The sequence below is a fragment of the Ornithorhynchus anatinus genome, chromosome 20 (assembly GCF_004115215.2).
Source record: "Ornithorhynchus anatinus isolate Pmale09 chromosome 20, mOrnAna1.pri.v4, whole genome shotgun sequence".
In the NCBI taxonomy this organism is placed as follows: Eukaryota; Metazoa; Chordata; class Mammalia; order Monotremata; family Ornithorhynchidae; genus Ornithorhynchus; species Ornithorhynchus anatinus.
In genome coordinates this window covers 3,332,662-3,346,445 of record NC_041747.1, presented here as the reverse complement: position 1 = coordinate 3,346,445, position 13,784 = coordinate 3,332,662, and positions in this window count along the sequence as shown.

The window sequence follows — 13,784 nt, the reverse complement described above, 5'->3', positions numbered from 1 at the left end:
CAGTGGAAAGAGCACGAGCGTGGGAGTCAGGAGACCTGGGTTCATTCATTCATTCGTATCTATTGAGCGCTTACTGTGTGCAGAGCACTGTACTGAGTACTTTGGGTTCCAGTCCCAGCTCTGCCCCTGTCCTGCTGGGTGACCTGGGGCAAGTCCCTTAACCTCTCTGGGCCTCGGTTTCTCGTCTGCGAAAGGGGGATAAGCTGCGAACCCCACTGTGGGACAGGGTCTGTGCCAATTTAATAATTTGGTATCTGCCCCAGAGCTTATCATATAAAAAGCACTTCACAAATACCTTGATTAGTGTAAAGTGCTTAGGGCTGAGATAGATACAGGATAATTGGATCAGACGCTATCCCTGTCCACATGGGGCTCTCAAGGTTGAGAGGTAGGGAGAGGTACGGGAAGCAGCGTGGCTCAGTGGAAAGAGCCTGGGCTTCAGAGTCAGAGGTCATGGGTTCGGCTCCCGGCTCTGCCACTCGTCAGCTGTGTGACTGTGGGCGAGTCACTTCACTTCTCTGTGCCTCAGTGACCTCAGCTGTAAAATGGGGATTAACCGGGAGCCTCACGCGGGACAACCTGATGACCCCGCCTCTCCCCCAGCGCTTAGAACAGTGCTCTGCACATAGTAAGCGCTTCACAAATACCAACATTATTACTAGGGAATCTCATCCCTATTTTCCCAGTGAGGGAATTGAGGCCTAGAGAGATGAAGTGATTTCTGTCTACTGTCACCTCAGAATTTATGCAGTCGCAACCTCTTGCTGCACTTTATCGAGTTACGAATCCTACTGTGCGAATGTCCTTTCTCCTATTTTTAAACAGTCTCCCCCAGTAGACTTTCAGCTTCTTCAGGTCAGGATTCCTCTCTAGGAGCTCTGTTGTAGTCTCAGCTCACGGTGGGCAGGGAACGTGTCTGTTGATTGTTACATTGTCCTCTCCCAAGCGCTTAGTACAGGGTTCCGCACACAGTAAGCACTAAATAAATAAGATTGAATGAATGAGTAGTAGTCGCACAGAGTAGCTGCTCAAACGATACTACTAATCGAATAATCTATTTTTTTTATGGTATTTGTTAAGCACTTACCATGTGCCCATCACTATACTGAGCACTGGGGCAGATACGAGTTAATCAGTTGGACAGAGTCCGGGTCCCACATGGGGCTCACAGTCTTAATCCCCATTTTAAAGATGAGGTGACTGAGGCCCAGAGAAGTGAATTGACTGCCCCAAGGTCACACAGCAGACAAGAGGTGGAGCTGGGATTCGAACCTCGGTCCTTCTGACTCCCGGGCCCGTGCTCCGTTCAACAGGCCGTGCTGCGTTCCACTCCTCGCTGCGCTCCGAAACGTTATCAGCGAGGCCCCTCTAAGGGGGGTCCTGAGAGAGTCTGAGTGAAGGAATCCAGATCTGTGCCCGTGAGCTCTGCTTCCCGTGAGAACGGAGGGGGGTGATCAGAGGGGCCCACACTTCGGGGGAAAGGAGGGGCCGGCAAGGGCCCCCATGAAAAACTGGCACCTACGTGGACGATCGTGGCACCGGGGGAGCAGACGACGCTCATTAATGACGACTCAATCCGACAAAAATAACAATGACGCCGGTATTTACGATGGGCCACTATAAGCCAAGCAGTGGGGTAAGTACAAGATGATCAGCTCGATTCCAAAGCCTGTCCCACTACGGTCTAAGGCGGGGGAAGGCGACTGCGTGTCTTAGTCTCCTTTCACAGCTGAGGAAACCGAGGCCCAGAGGCGTTAAGTGACTGACTGGGGATTCTCAGTCCCGTGATCGCTCCACTAAGCCCACTGGCCTCCTCTTCACCATCCCCCCTCATGACTTCAACTCCATCCAAACTCCTTCCCGGCAGCCTGGCCATTCCCAACCCCATTCCTCACCCTGTCCCGAATATCCGTTGGCTTCCAACAACTCTGCCGCTCCCCGAGCTCCGGGCAGGGGCCCCCCCCCGGGCCCGGCCGAGACCACCCGCGTTTCTGCCTTTTGAATTGCTCCTTCGGTTTCGCGGCACTCGAGATAAAGGAAACCCCCAGGGAGGGAAGAAAGGGACGCGGAGGCTTTAAAGCGGTCACCAGCCGCCGTTCCCCGCTCCGGCTCCGAAGGGCCTTTCTCTTCCGTCGGCCTCGGTTGGCACGGGTTCCAGTCGGCGCCGGACCGCGTCCTTGCGGCCTCTCGGTCCCGGGGGAGGCCGTCCGCCTGCGGGAACCGGAGCAGCTGGATAGCTCTAAGTGGCCCGGCCGTCTGGCTCGCTCTGTCTGTGCCGCCCCCCCCCCTCCCCGGCCCCCCAAGACCCCGCATGAGCTCTGCTGTGGAGAAACTACAGGGGTGCGGGGAGAAGAGGATGGGATGGAGGGGAAGAGAGGGTGGGAAGGAGAGGAGAGGGCGTGAGCGGGGAGAGGAGACGGTGGAGGGTGGGAAGGGAGAGATGAGAGGACGAGGCCGGGGAGAGGACGGAAAAAGGCAGGAGAAGATGGGAGAGGGGGAGAGGAGAGGGCAGAAGTCGAGGAGAGGGCGGGAAGCAGGGGAGAGGGAAGAGGGGAGAGGGGGAGAAGCCCACTGCAGTCCATCTGAGAACTTTTCAGAAGGGGAAAATGGCCCGGAAAACAGCTTTCTTTCGGGCCCCGGTAATTTCCTCCCGCCTGTCTCCCCTTCCCACTTTGATCAGAGTCTCCCTGCCTTTGTAGGTTGTACTCCAGCCTACCTTCTTTCCACCTTTCCTCTTCTGTCACTCTTTCTAGCCGTTTCTTTTTTAAATGGTATTTGTTAAGCGCTTACTACGGGCCAAGCACTAAGCGCCGGGGTAGGTACAAAGTAATCAGGTTGGACACGGTCCTTGTCGCACGTGGGGCTCGCAGACCTAATCCCCATTTCACAGATGAGGCGACCGAGGCACAGAGACGAGAAGTCCCTTGCCCGAGGTCCCACAGCAGACAAGGGACGGAGCCAGAATCAGAACCCGGTTCCTTCTGCCTCCCAGGCCTGTGCTCTACTAGGCCACTCTGCCGAGCGTTCATCGCAAAGAAGCAGCGTGGCTCAGCGGAAAGGGCGCCGGGCTTGGGAGTCAGAGGTCATGGGTTCTAAACCCGCCACTTGTCCGGACTAAGCTCCGGGTTGATTACCTCGTACCCAACCCCGCGCTTAGTACGGAGCCTGACGCACGGTAAGCGCCTAGGACGGACCATAAAAACTATTACTATTTTTTCACTGTTATTATTAGTAGTAGTAATAGTGCCTTAGTTTCCTCATTTGTAAAATGGGTGTTAAAAATCTGTCCTCACTCCCCCTTAGACCGTGAGCTCCATGTAGGGTAGATTACCTTGCGTCTACCCCGGCGCTTAGTACGATACTTGGAGCATAAGAAGCGCTTCACGTTACGATTGGCTCACAGATACCGACCAGAAAAGGAGGTGACGGAGACGCCGACCATCAGGATGGGGGGAATCGAACCCTCCCCCCCGGGACCCTGAAGAACGCCCAGTCATGGTAGACTGAGTCACCAAAGCCCAACCTAAAAATTCCACTGACTCATCCCCTGCGGTCGTTTCTCTCTTCAAGTCTCACTTGGGGAAATGAAGTTGTTTTTCTTCCCTTCAGAGAGACGCCGCCAAGATCTATCACCTAAGGATTGTTTTCTATTACGCTCCTCATTCTTCCTTCTATTTCCTGCGTTGTCGGTTTTTGCCGTCTGTCCCTTCTCGGGACGCTGCGGGTTAGCGGACGCGTGAAGTTCAGCTGCCAGGCGGGCGACCCGCCCCCCACCTTTTTTTTACCTTGGGAAAAATGGGTCCCTCGAACTCCGTACCCCCTCTGCCCGCTTCCCCCCCGCAACGTGCCACGAGATAGCCGCGTTTCAGAGCCTCCCCTAGTTCACCGAAGCTGCGATTCAGGCCCGGATTATTATTATCGTGAATCGTATTTATTGAGCGCTTACCGTGTGCAAAGCACTGTACTAAGCGCTGAAGAAGCCAGCAATCTTCCCGACCGTGTGAAGCGTGGCCCAGTGGATAGATCACTGGCCTGGGAGTTAAGAAGGAGCTGGGTTCTGGTCCCGGCTTTGCCACGTGTCTTGTTTGGGACCTTGGGCAAGTGACTTCACTTCTCTGTGCCTCAGTTACCTCATCCATAAAACAGGGATTAATAATAAGAATAACGTTGGTATTTGTTAAGCGCTCGCTATGTGCCGAGCACTGTTCTAAGCGCTGGGGTAGACCCCGGGGGAATCAGGTTGTCCCGCGTGGGGCTCACGGTGTCGACCCCCATTTTACAGATGAGGGAACCGAAGCACCGAGAAGTTAAGTGACTCGCCCAAAGTCACACGGCTGACAAGTGGCCGAGCCGGCATTCGAACCCACGCCCTCTGACTCCAAAGCCCGGGCTCTTCCCCCTGAGCCCCGCTGCTGCTCGGCGTTAAGATTACGAGCCCCATGTGGGACGGGGACTGCGTCCAACCTGACTATCTGGTATCTACCCCAGCACTTAGAACAGTCCCTGGCGCCTAGCAGGCGCTTGACAAATACCATAAAAAAAAATCTGCATTAAAGGGCAAGGATGGAGATGGAAGTGGTCTCTTGATCGATCGTATTTAGTGAGCGCTTACTGTGTGCACAGCACTGTACTAAACCTTTGGCAGAGCACGATACACAGAGTTGGTAGACACATTCCCTGCCTATATTGCAGTGTAGCCTAGTGGATAGAGCGCAGGCCCGGGAGTCATTGCTGTACTGGACTTTCCCAAGCGCTCAGTACAGTGTTCTGCACCCAGTAAGTGCTCAGTAGATACGATCGAATGAATGAAGAAAGACCCGGGTTCCAAATCCAGCTCGGTCACTTATCCACTGTGTGATCTGGGCGAGCCGCTTAACTTCTCTGTGCCTCAGTTGCCTCATCTGTAAAGTGGGGATAAAGGCTGGGTGAGACCCTTATAATAACAGTAATAACGTTGGTGTTTGTTAAGCGCTTACTACGTGCCGAGCACCGTTCCAAGCGCTGGGGTAGACACAGGGGAATCAGGTTGTCCCACGTGGGGCTCACGGTCTTCATCCCCATTTTACAGATGAGGGAACTGAGGCACCGAGAAGTGAAGCGACTCGCCCACGGTCACACAGCTGGCAAGTGGCCGAGCCGGGATGCGAACCCACGACCTCTGACTCCAGAGCCCGGGCTCTTTCCACTGAGCCACGCTGCTTCTCTTATGGGACATGGACTGGGTCCAACCCGATTAGCTCGTATCCATCGCAGCGCTTAGCACAGTGTCTGCCACACGGTAGGCATTTAAGAAATACCACGCCAAAAAAACAAAGAAGGAGCCTGACGACGCTCAGATATCGTGAGGGGAGAGAAACGGTGACCGGGCCCGGATGACACAGGGTATGATCTCCCGGGTAAATAAAGTCATCCGACTCACCCTGGTTAACTCAGCTTTTGAGGCGTTCTGGGCGGCGCGGCCCGCCCCCGGCCTAGTTGTTTTTGCACTTTTGAGTCAGCGTTGGGCCGGGATTCTTTCCTAAGAGCGGCGGGTCCGGGGAGGAGGAGCATCCTCTGGCGGGAAAGTGACGTCCAAACCCTCGGGAGGCTGAGGTCGGTGCGGGCCGCTGCTCGTTCGCAGGGTTGATTCGGGAAAGAGGTGGGCGGGGAGCCGGCCACGGATCGGTCCGAGCCCGAGGGAGGAGAGGACGCTCGAGAGGTCACGGATCGTGACTCCGGACGCCGAGCGAGCAGCGTCTTGGAGCAGCCTGTGGCCCCGGCAACTGCTTCTCCTCCAGTTAGGGACCGATCTTGGACAGGGATGTGCCCAGGGAAGGGGGGGGGTGTTCACTTCATGCTATTTGTTAAGCACCTACAATGTGTCAAGCACTGTTCACCCACCGTGCTCCACCCCACCTCATTCTCCATCACATCCTTCCGCTCATTCATTCAGTCGTATTTATTCATTCATTCACTCAGTAGTATTTATCGAGCGCTTACTATGTGCAGAGCACCGTACTAAGCGCTTGGAACGGACAAATCGGTAACAGAGACGGTCCCTGCCCTTTGACGGGCTTACGGTCTAATCGGGGGGAGACGGACGGACGAGAACAGTGGCGATAAACGGAACGCTCACCGTGTGCCGAGGACTCTGCTGAGCGCTCGGGAGAGTACAGTTGAACAGTAAACAGACGCAAGCCCTGCCCACCGCGAGCTTACGCTCTAGAGGGGCTTGGGCAAGTCACTTCACTCGTGGGCAGGGCCCACGGTCACTTCTCTGGTTTGAGCTTGCCGAGCGCTCAGCACAGGGTGCCGTACCCAGTCGCTCCTCGATGCTACCATTATCGATCAATCAAGGGTGTTTACTGAGCACTTATTGGGTGCAGAGCACTGTACTACTAATAATGATGTAGGTATTTATTAAGCGCTCACTATGTGCCGAGCACTGTTCTAAGCGCTGGGGTGGACACAGGGCAATCAGGTTGTCCCATGTGGGGCTCACGGTCTTAATCCCCATTTTACAGATGAGGTAGCTGAGGCACCGAGAAGTTAAGCGACTCGCCCAAAGTCACACAGCCGACAAGTGGCCGAGCCGGGATTCGAACCCACGACCTCTGACTCCAAAGCCCGTGCTCTTTCCACCGAGCCACGCTGCTTCTCTGTATTAAGCTCTTGGGAGAGTACTCTACCTCTATAATAATAATAATGATAATGTCGGTATTTGTTCGGCGCTTACTACGTGCAGAGCACTGTTCTAAGCGCTGGGGTAGTTACAAGGTCAGCAGGTTGTCCCACGTGAGGCTCACAGTCTCCATCCCCATTTTGCAGATGAGGGAACTGAGGCCCAGAGAAGTGCAGTGACTTGCCCCAAGTCACACAGCCGGCAAGCGGCGGAGCAGGGATTGGAACCCATGACCTCTGACTCCTAAGCCCGTGCTCTTTCCACTGAGCCGCGCTGCTTCTCGTCTACGTACCGTCAATAATGATTACGGAACTGTTGAACACTTGGTCGGTGCCCGGCACCATTCGAGGTGCTGGGGTAGATACGAGATCATCGGGTTGGACGCGGTCCCTGTCCCCCATAAGGCTCCCAGTCTTCATCCCCATTTTCCAGATGGGGGAACCGAGGCCCAGAGAAGTAAAGTGACTTGCCCGAGGTCACCCAGCAGGCAAGTGGCAGAGCCGGGAGGAGAACCCGGGTCCTTCTGACCCCCCCGGCCTGTGCTCTGTCGACCAGGCGACGCTGCTCCTCTTACGCGTCTCTTCCGTCTCACGGCCGCCCCGTCCGCCCGGGGCTGGGGGCCGCCCCCCCCCCCCCCCCCCCCCAACATCCACAAGGCCCCGGCGAGAGCTGGATCGGGGAGGGGGATCAGGCCGCTGAAAACCCAGGATCGTGCCAGCCTTCGAGCTGAAACAGCCGGAGAAGCCCGGGACAGCGGGAGAGCCTGGCTGGGCGATTTAATTTCAATCTGTCCTTGGGATGCGCTCGGTGCTTTTATGCGAGAGGTGGGTTGCCTGGGAGATCCCGCTACCAGCCCGGACTCCGGCTGGCGAAAACGGGAGCCTCTCATAGGATGGAACGAATGGTGGAGCTGCTTCAGCCCACGAAAGGGGTCAGGGAAGGGACACCGAAGATTCGTGACCAAGAACCACACGCCAACTCAGCCTCGCGTCTTCATGTAAAAAATGAGAAACGGGAGGCGGCCTAGCCTAGGGTTCAGAATGCAGGACCGGGAGTCCGGAGACCCGGGTTAAGACCCCAGCTCGGCCACTGGCCCGTTGGATGACCTTGGACAGGTCACTTGCCGCCTCTAGGCCTCAGTTTCGCCCTCTGTAAAATGGGGAAAATAATAATAACAATGTCGGTATCTGTTAAGCGCTTACGACGTGCAGGGCACTGTTCTAAGCGCTGGGGGAGATACGGGGTCATCAGGTTGTCCCCCTTGAGGCTCACAGGTAAGCCCCCTTTTACAGATGAGGTAACCGAGGCCCAGAGAAGTGAAGCGACTCGCCCACGGTCACACGGCCGACGAGCGGCGGGGCCGGGATTCGAACCCATGACCTCCGGCTCCCAAGCCCGGGCTCCTTCCACCGAGCCACGCTTCCCTCTTAGACTGTGATCCCCACGCGTCAGATTTGACTGCATTTTCATCTACCCCCGGAGCGTAGCGCAGTGCTTGGCCCCCGGTATCTAGTGAAGTAGATATAATAATAGGGGTAGAGTACTCTCCCAAGAGCTTAATACAGTGCTCTGCACCCAATAAGTGCTCAGTAAACGGCCTTGATTGATCGATAATAGTGATAGCGTCGTCTGAGGAGCGACTGGGTACGGCCCACAGTGAAGAGTTTGAGAGGCAGCATGGTTTAGCGGCTAGAGCACGGGCCTGGGAGTCAGGAGGTCATGGGTTCGAATCCTGCCTCCGCCACACGTCCGCTCTGTGACCCGGGGCAAGTCACTTCACTTCGCTGGGCCTCAGTCACCTCATCCGTAAAATGGGGATTAAGAGCGTGAGCCCTAGGTGGGACAGGGAGACGCGGATCCTCTGTGGACGTGTCCAACCCCACGTGTCCCACGGGGGAAGCAGCGTGGCTCAGTGGAAAAGAGCCCGGGCTTCGGAGTCGGAGGTCACGGGTTCGACTCCCGGCCCTGCCACTCGTCAGCTGTGTGACTGTGGGCGAGTCGCTTCACTTCTCTGTGCCTCAGTTCCCTCATCTGTAAAATGGGGATTAACTGGGAGCCTCCCGTGGGACGACCCGATGACCCCGTATCTCCCCCAGCGCTTAGAACGGTGCTCGGCACACAGTAGGCGCTTGACAAATACCAGCATCATTATTATTATTAACCCAATTTGCTGGCATCCATCTCCGCGTTTAGTACAGGGCCCGGCACTCGGTAAGCCCTTCCCAAACCTCACTATCGTCACGAGCCTGGAGAGTTCGGGGAACCTAGCGAAACAAATCCGGTATTCCGCGGGGAGAGTCGGCCGCCCCTCCGGGACCCCTGCTTTTCTTTCGGGACTTACGTTTCGGTCGCTTTAACCGTCCGCCGGCCGCTGACCGAGGCAGAGAGAGACGAACGGTGGATAGGTGGAAACTGACACGTCAGGGCTCAGAATCTGTCACGGATCCTCCGTGCGACTCTCGCTGCTATTTTTGGCTACCGTGAGTAGTATCAGTAGGATTACTAGTATATCATCACTCTTCCAACGTCGTTTTCAGTGACGGCTTTCGGATCCGGGACCTGTTCCACCGCAAGTGACGGGTATCCGGCACAAACACTGAGTCTAATCCTATCGGCGGTCAAGTTATACTTAACAAACCCGGTGGAAGGAAAGCACCAGACCCAACGTTACTCTGACAGGTTATTCAGTCTCCCGGACCTTGTCTCTTCACGGTAACGCGCACCTAGAAAGTTCCTTTTTTTCCCTGCCAGAACCTCCCCGCGTTGCATTTGAGACAGAATAAATCTGAGTGGATTTCCGTGCCCTCGGTAAGCTAACTACGGGCACGTGTTGAGAAGCGGCTTGGCCTGGTGGCGAGGGCTGAGGCCGGGAGTCAAAGGACCTGGGTTCTAATTCCAGCTCCGCCACTCGTCTGAAGCGGGACCTTGGGCCTATCCCCAAACTTCTCCGGGCCTCAGTTTCCTCAGAGGAACTCATACCCGTCATTCCTCACGCTTAGATCGTCAACGCCAAGTCTTTTTTTCTTTTTAATGGGATCTGTTAAGCACTTACTATGTGCCAGGCACTGTGCTAAGCGCTGGGGTGGATGCAAGGTAATCAGGTTGCCCCACGTGGGGCTCACCCTCTTAATCCCCGTTTTTCAGATGAGGTGACTGAGGCCGAGGGAAGCCAAGTGATCGCCCAAAGTCACATGGCAGACAAGAGGATTAGAACCCAGGTCCTTCTGACTCCCGGGCCCCTGCTCTATAATAAAAATAATAATGCTGGTATTTATTAAGCGCTTACTGTGTGCAGCGCACTGTTCTAAGCGCTGGGGTAGAAACAGGGAAATCAGGTTGTGTCACGTGAGGCTCCCGGTTAATCCCCATTTTACAGATGAGGTAACTGAGGCCCAGAGAAGTGAAGTGACTTGCCCACGGTCACACAGCCGACAAGTGGCGGAGCCGGGATTCGAACCCACGACCTCTGACTCCCAAGCCCGGGCTCTTCCCACTGAGCCACGCTCTATCCCCTAGGTCACCCTGCTTCTCGGCGTGTGGGAATGGCACTGGGATACGGTGGGTGATATGAGTCCGTTGTTGGGTAGGGATTGTCTCCGTTGCCAAAGTGTACTTTCCAAACGCTTAGTACAGTGCTCAGCACACAGCGGGCGCTCCATAAATAAGGTTTGAGTGAATGTACCCGCATCTACCCCAGCGCTTGGCGGACAAATACCACCGTGGCTTCGCGGAAAGAGCCCCGGCTTGGGAGTCAGAGCTCGTGGGTTCTAATCCCCTTGTCTGCCGTGTGACCTCGGCCAAGTCACTTCACTTCTTCTCGGTTCCCTCATCTGAACAGTGGGACTCGAGGCCGTGAGCCCCACGTGGGACGGCCCGATGACCTCGTATCTCCCCCGGCGCTTCGAGCAGTGCTCGGCGCCTAGTAAGCGCTTGAGAAATACCATCATTATTCTTCTTAGCACCCTTCTTATTATTAATATTAGCGTTATTATGATTATTATTCCCCGCTTGAATGCCAGTAGGTGGCACTCCTGCCCGTCTCCCTGTCCGGGGCAGGTGAGCAGATTCTGGAATTGGGCGGATGAAATCCAATTTTCAACTGCAGTTTAATGAGGGGAGCTCTCGGACTGAGGGAGGGAATTTCTCCAGGCTCATCGTAGAGAGGGAGGATCCCGGATCCTTCCCACCTACGAAGCTCCCGCGTCCCATCGTCGTGACCGAGCCGCCGGTTCGATTCATTCGCTATTGTTTTAATCGTAGGTTCTTCCCCTCGACTCTATTTATTGCCATTGTTCTTGTCTGTCCGTCTCCCCCGATTAGACCGTGAGCCCGTCGAAGGGCGGGGACCGTCTCCGTTACCCATTTGTCCGTTCCAAGCGCTTAGTACAGTGCTCTGCACATAGTAAGTGCTCGACAAATACTACTGAACGAATGAATGGGACCTCTGAAGAGGATGTGACGATGAGAGGTGAGGCTGCCTGTCGATTAGACCGTAAGCCCGTCGAACGGCAGGGACTGTCTCTGTTACCGATTTGTCCATTCCAAGAGCTTAGTACAGCGCTCTGCACATAGTAAGCGCTCAATAAATACTATTGAATGACCAGCCAAAGCTCTGTAGTTGGCGCTGGGAGAGGAATAATAATAATGATGATGATGGTATTAAGCGCTTACTATGTGCAAAGCACTGTTCTAAATGCTGGGGGCGGGAGGGGGGGGCGGCTGCAGGTGACTTGGCCGAGGTCATCGAGCGGACAAGCGGCGTCCTTCCGTCTCGCGGGCCCGGTCTCCATCCACCACGCCGTGCTGTTTCTCTCGAAGGAGGAAGAGAAAACGGGTCACCCATCGTCCATCAATCAATCTTATTCACCGGCTGCCTACTGTGGGCGGACCGCTGTACTGAACACCGGGGAGAGGATGTTAGTAGAGTTAGTAGACGCGATGCCTGCCCTGGAGCAGTTTAGTTTAGTCGGGGAGACGGAAACAAAAAGAAATTACAGGTAGGAGGAGGCTACAGAATCCAAGTCAATAGGTACGTACATAGGGACGGATTGGTCAAAATACGTCCTTCCCGCTAAACTGTCAGGTCTTTTGAAGGCAGGGATCACAGCTTCTCAATCTACCGTCCTCGCCGAAGTGTTTAGTTCAGTGCTGTTACCAGCTTCCCTTTTTGTTTCCATAGATCCAGAGCTGGAGTTTGGGGAAAATAACTCCCCGTCTCTATGGATACAAAGAGGAAGCTGGTAAGAGGGGCCTGACAGTGGAAACGTTCCCTCCCCAGCTCTACCACTTGTCAGCTGTGTGACTGGGGGCGAGTCACTTCACTTCTCTGGGCCTCGGTGACCTCATCTGGAAAATGGGGATGAAGACCGGGAGCCTCACGTGGGACAACCTGATGACCCTGTATCTACCCCAGCGCTTAGGACACTGCTCTGCACGTAGTAAGCGCCTAACAAATCCCGACATTATCACGTTTTTCCCCTCTTCTCTCCGCGTGAAAACTGGTTTGCACACTCCACCCGCTCGGTCTGCGTCCCCTTCGGGGTGACCGCATCGCTGGGCTGAATCTCTGGCCAGGGAGGCCTCCCTAGCTGGTTGGAGGGTTCACGGTCTTGCCGCTAGGCTGGGTAGGTGATTGAGAAGCGGCGTGGCTTAGCTGCAAGAGCCCGGGCTTGGGAGTCAGAGGTCGTGGGTTCTAATCCCGCCACTTATCAGCTGTGCGACTCTGGGAAAGGGCACTCAGCTTCTCTGCGCCTCAGTTACCTCATCTGGAAGATGGGGATTGAGACCGTGAGCCGCACGTGGGACAACCTCCCTCCCCCTCACAATCCCCACCACCTGACCCCTGACCCGCTCCGCTTCCCAGCATCCCCTCTCCCGTTTAGCTTCTCTGTGCCTCGATTTCCTCCTCTGGAAAATGGAGAATTAAACACCTCTTCTCCCTCCTCCTCAAACTGCAAGCCCCACGTGAGGCAGCATGGCGCAGTGGACAGACCATGGGCCTGGGAGTCAAAAGGTCACGGGTTCTCATCCCGGCTCCACCACTCGTCCGCTGCGTGACCCTGGGCAATCACTTCACTTCTCTGGGCCTCGGTCACCTCATCTCTAAAACGGGGCTTGAGGCTGCGGGACAGGGACTGTGTCCGACCCAATTTGCCTGGATCCACCCCGGCGCTTCGAACAGTGCCTGGCACAGAGTAAGCGCTTAACAGATACGGTGATAATTACGTGAGGCGGGGACTGTCCGACCTGATTACCTTGCATTTACCTCAGCGCTTAGTACAGCGCTTGACACTTAGTGAGCGGTTAACAAAGACCGCAGTTATTACTAGTAACATTGGTGTGGTGCCCAGATACGTCTGACCACACTCACGGTCACACTGTCCCTTCCCAAGCGCTTAGTACAGCGTTCTGCGCACGGTAGCTGCTCAGGAAATGCAACTGACCGATCGAGGCGCTTCATTTTAGAGATCGCTGGTCCCCAAAGAAGGTCGGCCCCATCCTCGAGCTCAGCACGGCGTACCGCATCCAGAGGGGGCTCCCTAAATATCCCTATTCTAACTGGCTCCGTAAAGGTTCGTCCCTGAATTATGTGGCTCCTCCCTCTCCGTTGTGAAAAGCATTCCAAGAACGGGAAGTCACTGTCCTATAAATAGAAGAGAGAATGCGAGTCCGTCGAATGCCGAGCGTCGAACACGAGCCAACCACAGCTTGGGAAACTCAAAACACATGATCCCGTTCATCACAGAACTCCCCCAGCAACGAGCCGAGGAGGTTCTTCTGTTTCTAACTTTCGGGACGAGTCATTCCCCCACCTCCCCTGCAAATTCCTCTCCTGACGCTCACCCCGCTGCATCGGAACACCGCTCGCGGAGTTAATATCACAGCCCCAAAGTAGCTGTCGACGTAAACGGGGGACGGGGATCACCACCCGATTCTACATCGCACTGGTGGACGGTCTTTGACCCGGTGCGCAAACCTGATCGCCCGGCATCCTCGCCGTTCTTCGCTTCGGGAAGATTCTCCGTCCTCGGCCTGGGAGGAGAAGGTGGGTCGCAAGGTCAATCGGCGTTAGAAAACGGCCCGAGAAACTCACCGACGCTACTTGATGTACTCGGTTTATGGA